The sequence below is a fragment of the Pinus tabuliformis genome, chromosome 4_1 (genome assembly GCF_031772625.1).
Source record: "Pinus tabuliformis cultivar Carrire ecotype Pingquan chromosome 4_1, CPIR1, whole genome shotgun sequence".
Classification (NCBI taxonomy): domain Eukaryota; kingdom Viridiplantae; phylum Streptophyta; class Pinopsida; order Pinales; family Pinaceae; genus Pinus; species Pinus tabuliformis.
The window spans coordinates 753,531,292-753,543,081 of NC_142303.1; positions in this window are offsets into that span (position 1 = coordinate 753,531,292).

An 11,790-nucleotide genomic window follows, 5' to 3' on the forward strand; every position below is an offset into this window, starting at 1 on the left:
ACATTGTTCTTTAGAGAATAAAAAAAGGAAAAAGTGTCAAAAAGGATTTTTCTCTGAAATGTTGTAAATAACCTCGAGCAGGAAAAAGGATCATTGCTGGATAACATGGTAACCCTGTCGAGGCTATGGATGCTTGCGGGCAGCAGAGGCTCTACCTACGACAAATGAGCATATTTCAAAGCCAGTACACAGAGAAGACCTTATTTTATCTTAAGGAAGGACCAAGTAATGTCTGGTGTGAATGCAAGAACTAAGCTTAAGGAAGCAGACAATTGGAATAAAAGAAAGGTTGAGACGAAGTATCATTGACAGGATAAGGGGTAATCTACTCTATCTGTCCATAACAAAATTTAGACATATGAAAATTTTTCTGTTTCGGAAGTGGAAATGTCAATAGAAAAGCAGAGATAACTGGTTCTTCACAGTGAATCGCCATTTTTGTGGTCACCAACAACCCCCCTCTTTGTTTGGTATTAGCAATAACATCAAGCAAAAGGGGACCCTAACATAAAATCCCAAAAACATTTTTATCAAAATTTTTGTATTTAACTCCCTAAAAGCTATATCGCATCGCAAAGAGAGAGTGAAGCGTTTTCCTATGCGCATAAATAAACTGCAAAGAAGCGATGCGAAATTCATCGCATCGCATATTTGGAAAGCGCCCTTAAAACGAAACCTAAGGAATCGCCGACGGCCGATATGCGACGTCACATATCGCAACGTCGCATAAACAGCGCACAGCGATCAAATGAAAAATGCGATCTTGTGATTTGCGATCTGCGATCTTACAAACTGCGATCTTGCGATCTGCAATCTGCGATGAATGAGACTATTAATTGTTGCGATGCGAATCGCAGAAACTACTCATCGCAAAGTTTCTTAGGCATGATCTGTAAACCCAAAATTAAGCGCGCACCTTAAGGGAAATTAATGATTGCACGCCTGAGTATCCAAAGATGATCGTGTTGCGTTTTTCGAAGAGTCAAGTCATTATGAGTGTCATGATTATGCATTCATTAGAACTTAAAGCTTTCATGTCGATCTTTTTGTCATTTCTCTTTTCCTTTGCGTAAACTTTAAGGCAGCAACTAATATAAATCTATATGCAGGAAACATCTAAGGAAAAGGGGAAAGCGCCAATACTAGAAGAACAGAGAGGAGATGCCTTCGCAAATGGATGCCGCATGCAGCAGGGCCGCGGATTCCAGAGTATCACTCAACAGACACTGATGAAAATAGACTATCCAAGACTCAGAGTCAAAGGCGCACAAAAGCAGCATGTTTGCAAAAGATCCTGAAGCTCAGACTAGGTAAAGCAAAAAGAAAAACGCTAAAGAGGGAGGACGCTCCAGAAAAGCCTGGAACAAAGAACGAAAGCAATTTTCAATACGAAAGATTGTTCAGGCAATGAAATCCCTAACTCATTGAGTCATTCGCACGGCCAGAAACCGAAATAGCAACAGCACAATCAGTTTGAAAGAAATCTGGGTTATACTAAGTATACACACAGCAAATACACCCAGCCAGAGGAAGATTTTCAAAAATATCTTCTAGTTTGTCAGAAAGAGGTGCCAGCTTTTGTTATTTCTACTTTTATCACTCGAACAAAAGAAAAAGACAACCAGCCGACTCTTTCCAGGCGAACCTTGCATTGCTTACAGCACTAAGGAGCAGATACAGAAACGGTTAGAAATTAGATTCAATTTTTAGAAATAAATTTGTTTTAGTAAAAGGGCGGTCATTTGAAGCCGCTTCCTAAATTTGTGTAATTAAGATTAGTTAGTTAGTAGTATTTAACCCTTCTCATGGCATTCGGAGAAGGGTCTGGAAATTTGTCAAAAAACTTGTCCTCAGAACATGCACTTTTGCACCCTCGGAGGGGGTTTTTGATTAATGGATGGATCGAGATTTATTTATGTTTGCATTTTAATGTCTGCTACTGATGTTGCACTTCTGTACTCTTAGTAGATGTTAGAAGTAAGTAGAGATAAATCGTTATTGCTTGAAGTTTGTGAGTGAAATCAGTCATAAATGGTACTTTTATCTCTTGATTAATTTCTGCTTATATTCTTAGAGTGATATACAGCTGAATTGTTTATATGTTAATGTACGAATGTGTGGGTTACCATTTGGCACTTTTGTGCGGTGGAGTCATTTGTTTGTGCTTGACATATGAATAACTTATTATGCGATATGCTGTTCACAACTGTTTTGCCTAACTTCTTATGCAGAATGGTTTATCTTAATTGATTTATATTCTTATGATAGCTGAATGATCTTTATTACCAGTTATTGTATGAAATCTTTTAGATCGCATGATGAAAGAATTCTACCCCGGGTTAGTATAGATTAGATGTGCTTTTTTTGTTAGATTACAATAGTATAGAGTCAGTTTAGAGTTTAGAATTAAATTAACTTAAAATTACTTCTAGATTAGCATCATCAAAATCTACACACACACACATCCTTTAGATTGGGAAGCTAGTCCCATTATCCCCAGTCGGACCCGCTACACCAAACGGGCAAGGAGCCACCAACCAGGTTCCGGACCGGGTGGGTATCCCCCTTGTTGTTGACCCGATTTTAGGGCCCTCAACAGAAGGATTTGGAGAAAAGAATTGATTTGGATTCCTTTGAACATGTGCCTGAAGAATATTCATAGAGACAAACACAGAAGCATAGTGCACAAACATCAAGACAACCAGAGACTTCAGGATAGGGAAAAGATTCAGGGTCAAAAAGAATTTCAAAGGAGTTGACCCAGACTGATACAAACATGAGCAACCCTCCAGTATTGCAGACCCCTCTTAATGAGGAGAGAATTCAAAAAAGAAGTAGGAATGAGGCTAGCCCCTCTACAGTGCCATTGGACCAGGTATATGTGAAGAGGCAGAGATTGAATCCTCTGTCTGAACAGGAATATGAAGAGACAAGAAGTGACACAGTGCAGACAACACTAGCAGGGGAGACACCATCTACCTCTCAAACATAGGCACTAAGCAGGCAACAAAGTGTAGAAGTGTCATCACTAAAAACAACTGCAGAGTAGAGCCAGGATTTGAAAGAAAAGTACAAAGAGACAGAAGCTAGGAATGAGAAGCTCAAAGCTCAAACCTCTGCCCACTATTTGAAAATGGCTCCTGCAAATCAAACAAGGTTGATGTCAGCCTTTGACATCAAAGAGGGAAAGATGCAGATGAGCTTTTTGAAGCCAACAATACAATAGCCAAAGTCCATGGCTGATTATTTAAGAACAAATTTTGAAGTTCTTGCCAAAGACATCCACCCAATTGATCATATCGAGCTCCATAAGCAAATGGGTGAGATGGTCTATTCCAAATTGACCAGTACAGCCATCACTACACATCAATTGCAGAATTCTCTTAGTAATACTACAGCATAGTTACAGTTGGAAAAAGCCTCTTCTCAGGCTAAGGACACTAGGATAAAATCATTGGAAGACCTGGTGATTGAGTTGGGACATGATCCAAAAGATGTTAAAGCAGCTGAAAAATTGGTAAAGAAAAAGAATGAGGACATTACTGCACTCAGGAAACAAATTAAACTCCCTCCCCTCATACATCCACAAACTACAGAAGTAATTGTGAAACAAAATGAGGAAGAACTTATGGACTTGATCCTAAAGTTGAATGAGCAGTTAAAAGAAACAGAGCAAGAACTAGGAAAAGCTTTGCAGTCCAAACAGGGTGAGCTGACCACCATTCCTCAAACTATAATACCCATGGTGTCTACAGCAGTGCCATCTACTATTGCAACATCTTTGGCACCCAACATTCCTCCAAAAATAGCTCTGCTAGTAACAACAATAGCAAGTACATCAGAAGCAACAACAACTTCAACAAAGCAAACAGAGGACTTAATAAAGTCCATGGAGGAAATGAAAATCCAAGCAACTAAAATAATGAAACTAAAAGAAATAGTTACCAGCTTGGAAAGAAATTAAGATAATGGATGATAGTAACCCATGCCCCGTGATAGTAACCAGCCTGCGTGATATTGCTTTCAAATGCTTCCAAGCATCCCACCAATTCAGGATTCCACACTATAGGGCCTTCGAGCCTCCACATCCCTTGACTATTAGCAAATTTAGACAACCACTCGTATAGTTCTTTAGGGAAGAAGAAAAAGAATGTGTCGGTCTCGTCCATGTACAAAAATCTCTGCATCCACTACTCCTTGGATAATTTACGGCTCCTGTTCTCCTGAGTCACAAATGCATGAAATTTCTGATCAATCCACTTATCAAGTTCTTTCTTCGTCAGAAACCATTTACCACGCATCTCTTAGACATATCTCCATCCCCATAATGGAACCATTTGTTGGCTTAAGGGGGCTTGACATAGGTTTAGAGTTTTTCACGCCAACCAACAAAACCCTCAACTGTTGGCCCTTTTGGCAACAACCTACGTAGCGCAGGTTGTAGTCTCACCTAAAGTAGTATTGGGGGATGCTAGAACCAAGTTTTTGCATCCAACGATATGCGATAAGTGGTTTCTAAGTCTACACAACTTTTGACCTGCCTTCGTGCAGATCAATATCTTCCTAGGGCTTGTCACTATAACTAATTTAAAATGGCTTCCAGACCTTCGCAAAGGTCCACGATCAGTCTTTACGGACCTTATCCCAATGATCTATCTATTTTCACGCATTAGAAAACAACCCTAGATCTGAGTTTGAACAGATCTATCCAATTCATCATAAACATAGCAAAATTAACAACTATCTTCATGAAACAAGATAACTACTTAAATTATGTACTAATAATACAGATCCAGTGACTTCGCGCAACATTCATTCATTATTTCATAAAACATATGATTAAATGATAGAATATAATATAAACAGGTGCAACAAAATTGCACAATAATTCTCCAAAATCAGTCTTTATTAATCTTCAGTGTTCAAATTACAGACTCTTCTACCTTGTGCGCTCAGTTGCAGGGGTCCATGCACTCAGCTGCTGACTTACTTAGGCCTCCTGCACAGTCAGTTGCATGAGCCTTCTCCTTCTCGCCTAAGTACATGAAGAAGAGTCTTCCTGCCTAAGCCCTTGCCCAAACAGTTCCTATCTTTATTCTTCACTATCTGCTACTTAACTACCCCTTATAATCGCTATGACTCAACTATATATAGACTTTTCAACACAATACCATGGTCTGCGGACCATGGGTGATTCTCAAAACCAACTTAACTATCTATCAAAACAAGGGGCTATCTGCGTGCTCCACATCCACATATCACAGAGACTTTAAATCTTTTACAAAAATATATAGAAAGTTTGGGTTAACTAACCCCAAAACTAACCCTAGGGACCATATCCCAATAGGAACATGTTACATACCTTAGTAGCTCTAGGAAATTGGTGGTGTACTCATCATCTGTCATTTGTCCTAAATAATATCATAGAATCACTTCTCCTTGTTGTCGAAGTATCTCTCGAATAGATATTTTCTTCTAAAATCCTCCTCAAACTCCCTCCATGACAATAATTCTTCCCTTATGCCCTTTAAAATTTTCATATTTTCCCATTATATATCATCCTTGCCTCCTAGCCTATTGAAACTGGCTACCTTTTCTTTCATGTTCTCTGAGTAATCATGGATTCTAAACAACTCCTTCATTCCCAGTAGCTAGGCTTCGACATCCTTTGATTTCCTCATTTCTCCATCAAAGGTAGGGGGCTCAACCTTTTTAAACTCATGGTACATACTCTCCTTCCCTTCTTATCCCATGATGATGATGATGATGATAGTCATGACGATGTGCCATTCTATGAGTGTCCTCATACTCTTGCTCATAGGTGCTTGAATTCTTTCTAAGAGTGCTAAACACACTGCCTCACTTCACAGTCTCTTCACTGGACAAACAATGCCTCTTTCCAAATTTTATTTCATTTTCCCCATTGGTTATTTCTTCCTATCCCAATGGGCTTCGTATACCTCTATGGTTGATCCCCAACTCATGTATTCTCTTCGTTTGTGGGTCTAATAAGCTCCGCAGTATCACATAATTTACTTTAGCTTTCTTTTCTTGTGCTCTTACAAGCATGTCATTTCTAGCTTTATAACTCCTTATTTCTTCTCTCAGGCTTCTCAACATGTCCATCTAATCTGGAGAGTCTTCCCCTTCTTTTTTCTCAATTAATATTTTCTCTGCATGTCTACATTGTGATTGGTTGGAGCTATACTGCACCATTTTACTATTATTTCCTTACTTTGTTGGTTTGATTTTGTACCACCCTTTGTTGTTCACGTGGTCTTTAAAATTCATTTCTTTGAGACTTAGTGTCTTTTATGTGTTGTCATACATACACATGACTTTTATATTTTAACAAAATTCAGTCGCATAATAAACACCATCACCTTGGCTTGCTAATGGAGATTTGTTGTTGTGAATCAAGTTGCAACATTACACCTCATTTAGTGCATTAGCATCAGTAAATCATATAAATTATCAATATTGTGCAAATATCTCATGGAAATATACCAAGCAGCACACATAATCAATACGCAAATAACCATATTTTTAATTCTCAACACAATGAATTAAGGCCTCACTGGATCTCCAAAAGTCCAGTGTCGAACCCTCGCTTACTAGTTTTGCAATGATGCCCTTCTAGTCTAAGTGCTAAACCTAGAAGTTCTGATACACTCTATAACATACACCCTACTAACCCAAGCCCTAACTAAGGTTAGCAGGAGGTAGTTATTATGCTAACCCAATCTCTAAGGTCTAGTTATGGAAATGGGGTCTAAATTGTTTGACCTTTTTTTACTTCTTCAAGAGATAAAATGGATAACAATGTTGTGTCCATCTCGTCGAGACCTTTCCTACAATATAAATGTTTCCCTGTTCTAACATCTAGATCAAAAGATATGGAAGTTTAAAGCTAACCTATCAAAAAGGGCCACATCATTTAATCTTCGATGTGGCACCCACATGGCTACCTCAATCATCTGCCATGTCACCACCGAAGTGGTAAATCCACACAATGGTCAACCTTCTCATACTAGTCATGTACTACACATTATACCATGGGTGTGACTCAACTCACAAAACTTACACAATAAAGAAAAAGTATTATGGGTACCTCACCCCAACCACATCATAAATACTATCCCACTACACCAAGTCACCCTGGGTGATAGGTCCTAATGGTTCTATATGCCCTTCATCCAATTCTTCTGGGGTCAACATTCTAGAGTGCCACCATCCACTATCACTTTGCTTATGTGGATGATATCCCATGTAACCTTTGAACACTAACCATTCATGGCATTCCCTATCATGAGAAATTTGGAGGGTTTTCTTTGCTTTACATGTTGGCACTGGCCCCACTGCTAGCTCATCTTAGGAACTCGACCCTGGGAGTTCCTCTTGGTTCTCCTTCTGAATCTTCCAGGGATGTGTCAAGGATAGTTTTCTAAGCTACATGTGCAAATAATAGCTCTCCACTATTTGATGGTCTTGAATTAATAGCAGGCCCCCCTCGTCCCTGTGATGTCATCAAGGGGGTTCACATTCATGGTTCTATGACTCGTTCCAAAAGATTGATCCAATGTCCATGTCTCATTTCTTCCCGACTAATGGTATGCATGGCCTTAACTCATTTAGTATGAAGAAGTTGGGGAGGTGGGGGGAGGTCCACTATTGGATCCCCATCATATGATGGCATTTTCAATCCACCATTCAATTTATGTTAGCATCGATGTGATCCAATGATGAACCACATTTCCATATCATCGACACCCCCAGCTTATACATTGAAAATTTTAAGTTCCATTTCACCGAGAGCTCTCCCACTCAGCCTTACATGATCGTTGTGAACAATGGTTTGAATATGATGTTTTTCAAGGGACTCTTCCCTGATGACTATTATATATATACATATACAAGTTGGGAAATTAATTCAAGTATTGGCAGTGGTGGTTCTATTCCCAAATTCGTTTAGCATACTTATAGTTTTATAAGGCCCCCTCGACCTCTAGCCCACATAACAAATACATACATATAACGCTCTCTCTCCCCTGATCTTATGGGTGAAAACTTGCCTAGTATCTAAGACATTTGTAAAGCAGGCATTCATGTGACTAGTAGAGATTGTTCTATGTCTTCATACACAAGCCACTCTAACCAATTTGTAGACTTAGACAACTAAAAGAACCCATTCATATGAAAAAATTTATCGAACACTCCTGCACATGAAATAAATTTCCTTATTATCAACATGTGTCAATCAATATCATAGCGACCAGAGATACCAACAGGTCCACAAAAATAAATTACTCATTTACAGGGATTCCAATCCCTTCATGTCTGGGTACACTTAAGTTATTTCAATATTAGCATATTGATTCACAATAATCCATTTCATAGGAAAAATAAGCATTCCATACAACTTGTATATAAAATAGTGGCATTCTTGTTCATATAGAAAACACCACCCCCATCATTGACATTGTATTGTTTCAACACAATAAACAAAGAAATAAGCGGACCAAACATGGAACATGGGTATATACTTATCTTGTAAGGGATATGACAACTAAGAGTGGGAATATAACTCTCCACGCAACCAAATACAAGCTAAAACCACTATCACTTGTAGTTGTCACCCCTGAGCCAGATTAGACTGTTCCAGGTGGAGTTGCTTTAAGAGGAAACATTAACTAATATGGACAACTGAAATAGGATGTCATAGGGCCACTCTTCCTTCATCCACTTGCTACATGATAATCCACTCAATCTCCTCAAATTCTTGAGACAAAATCATCATCCATGCTACGATATCATGTTACAGAGAGCCTGAGCTCAATTTCAGGAGAAGAGAGTCCACATCAAGGGAAGGTGCATCAGTGGAAAAACTACTAATGGGTAAGAAATCAACTCTCTATATGGTTCAAAAGTGAGTCAAGCACGAGAGGTTCAACCCCAAGGTAGCTCCTGCTGATTCAACAATCCTCATAAGCACCCGAGCAACTCTTCCCAAACCTGTAGGTTCTTCAAACAGAAGCTTCTAGTGGGTTTTGTTGTACCTCGGAGATGATAATGGTCAGCTATCATGCCAGAGCATCTAAGATAATTGTTTGGGAGTTTTGTTTTAATATGGAGGACCAATGAATGAAACAGATGTAACACTGATAAAATTTCACACAGTGATATAGCTTGAATAGCGGTGAGAAGGAACAAAAAATAATATGATTATCACCATTTTCAAACAAAAAATTAAATAATCATAAGTATGAAAACCTCTGACCTATGTTCAGAAGGTTCAAGAGAATATGCTTATGCTTACAAAAGATGCTAATGAATTATTGATTCAGTGGGAATTAATTAAACAAACAGTTCATTAATCCATTCTCTTTATAGATTATCACTTCAAAAGATTATAGGAATAGATTGAAACACAATTATTCCTACCTGGTTATCTCTGTAAGACATAAGAATATGAAGAAACACATAATGAGTGTTACTAGAAAAACTTACAGGAAACACAAACTGTGTAAAAAAGAATTCAAAACCCTTTTCTTTGTATTAAGGTTCTAGAAAAGTCAAGTACATAAAGTGTTTAGAAATGCTTCATCAAGGGTGCAACCTTTATTCAAGGGTGGAACCTTTCTTCAAGGATGCCACTCTTCTTCAAGGGTGCAACCTTTATTCAAGGATGCCACTCTTCTTCAAGGGTGCAACCCATAATAACTCATGAAGAGAGTTATTTATACAACAATAGAACTAAGAAAATATCCTAAACTATTTTTACAAAAATAGATTATTATGAAATCAAAATAAAGAGTTCTAGTTGATCTCACACTATTTTGATGTGGTGTTGTTGGTCACTATCACTGAAAAAACTGAAAATTGTTGAAGCTGGCTGACTGTTCCTCCAAAAGCTAAATGCTATTTGATTACCTGTTGGATGTCATATTTAATTATGACTTTTCATCTGATAGAATTTCATCTTATACTCTTTAACCTTCTTGACCTGTCAATATCCTTTATTGTGCTTTGTACTTTTACTGTACATTTCAAGTTTTTACAGTGTATTTCAATAGTAAATCATTTAGTTTTTCACGTGTCTCAGCATTTGGTAGTTGGATATTGATCATCTTCCTTTATATTTCATATGTTTGTCTTTTAACTATATGCTTTATCTGCCTCCTATGTTTTAACATTTACTGTCTCTGTGTAAATGATTTCTTCTTTGTTTTAACCATTACTGTGTAAATTGTTTCCTTCTGCTCTGTGACAATTGTCTTTTTCTTCTGAATAAAGGATTTTGAATGGATTTCCTTGTGAATATTGAAGTAAATATGTTTTTAGATCAGTATCAAACTGTTTATTCAAACTAAGAAAAACACAGGTTGGCAAGGAGGGCCACAATGGCTTCACGGAACAGGATAGTGTATGGGTGGAGTCCTAGCAGTGTTTGGAAGGTAATTGGTGGTCAAATTCAGTTGGATATGTTCAGGGTGGGGCAGGAAGGGTTGGATAGGTTTCACTGTGTGAATGGGCGAAAGAGAGAAAATGAGGGTCTTTGGCGTTTAAACAGGAAACTTTAACTTTGGTGCGGAAATTCATAATGTGAACAGTAAGTGGTTTCATTGTACACGAGGAGGTGTTTTTGGAGGCCATCACACGGCTTTTGTGTGAAGGATGATATTTTTTGAATAGCACGCGAGTTAATGTGAGACCACCACGTAGCCAAAAGGGGCCCGAGCAAAACCACGAATCTCACGTGCTCTTGGGCCGGTAAAGGTCAGAGATTGGGAGCGCACGATATGGCTGTATGCTGTTAGATCTGGAGGTGAAAGATCTAATGGCTATCGCACAATGGAGTTGCACGGAGGTGAATCGAGCAGAGATTACCAGGGGTTTATTAACTGCACCAAGGGTGGGTTATATCAGGAAAATGTTAATTTGCGTAGTTAAAGTTAAATAATGCAAGGTTAAACAAAACTTAGGCTAAAGGGGTCTTTATAGGTTAAAAGGGTTTTGTTGGAAAAATATGAATGGTGGAGTTAAAGTTAAATAAAGCGGAGGGGGGAATGAAAGTTAGGATAAGGAGGGTTTTGGTTTTTAGGGAAATTACTAGGGGAAAGTGATTTTTTCAAGGGGAAAGGGTTCACACTAGGAAAAATGGTTTTTTGGGTAGGAGAATGCGTTTCAAGGGTAATTTTCTAGGAAAATGTGTGAAACCAAGGAGAGAAGGTGAAAATGAAAGGAAAAGGGTATATTCTTAAGAAATGATGGGATAATTGGGAAATTAGTAAATAAGTAGTGAGGGGTGAAATGGAATGAGGGGAAGTTAACCACATCAACTTGTGAAAATCTTTTCACTTTCATAACTGCTCCTGCACATTGAAACATTGGATTAAGCATGATAAATGTGCTTATGCTTCAATCAACTTTGTACTTCTGCAACCTTTCTTCTACCTACCCTTTACTTATCCTAACATTTTTTCTTCACTTAATTGGGTGCATTTAGGCTAGCAAACACTTTTCTTTCCTTTTTCTTTTGAAAGGAAAACTATCTAATTCTAACCTTATAACATCGAAAGGCTCAGATTAAACTAATGAGCTCCTTATTATTCTCTACCTAACTATTGATCTGCCAAGATTAAACAGTTTGGCTAGATATTTATTCTCTAACTATAAACATGAAATTTAAAGCATGAACTAGTCAAGATTAAACTATTTGACTATCATGGGTTGTGGCATTTATGACAAGCTGCACACAACCATTATTTGGCATAATAAAATAAAAAGTAG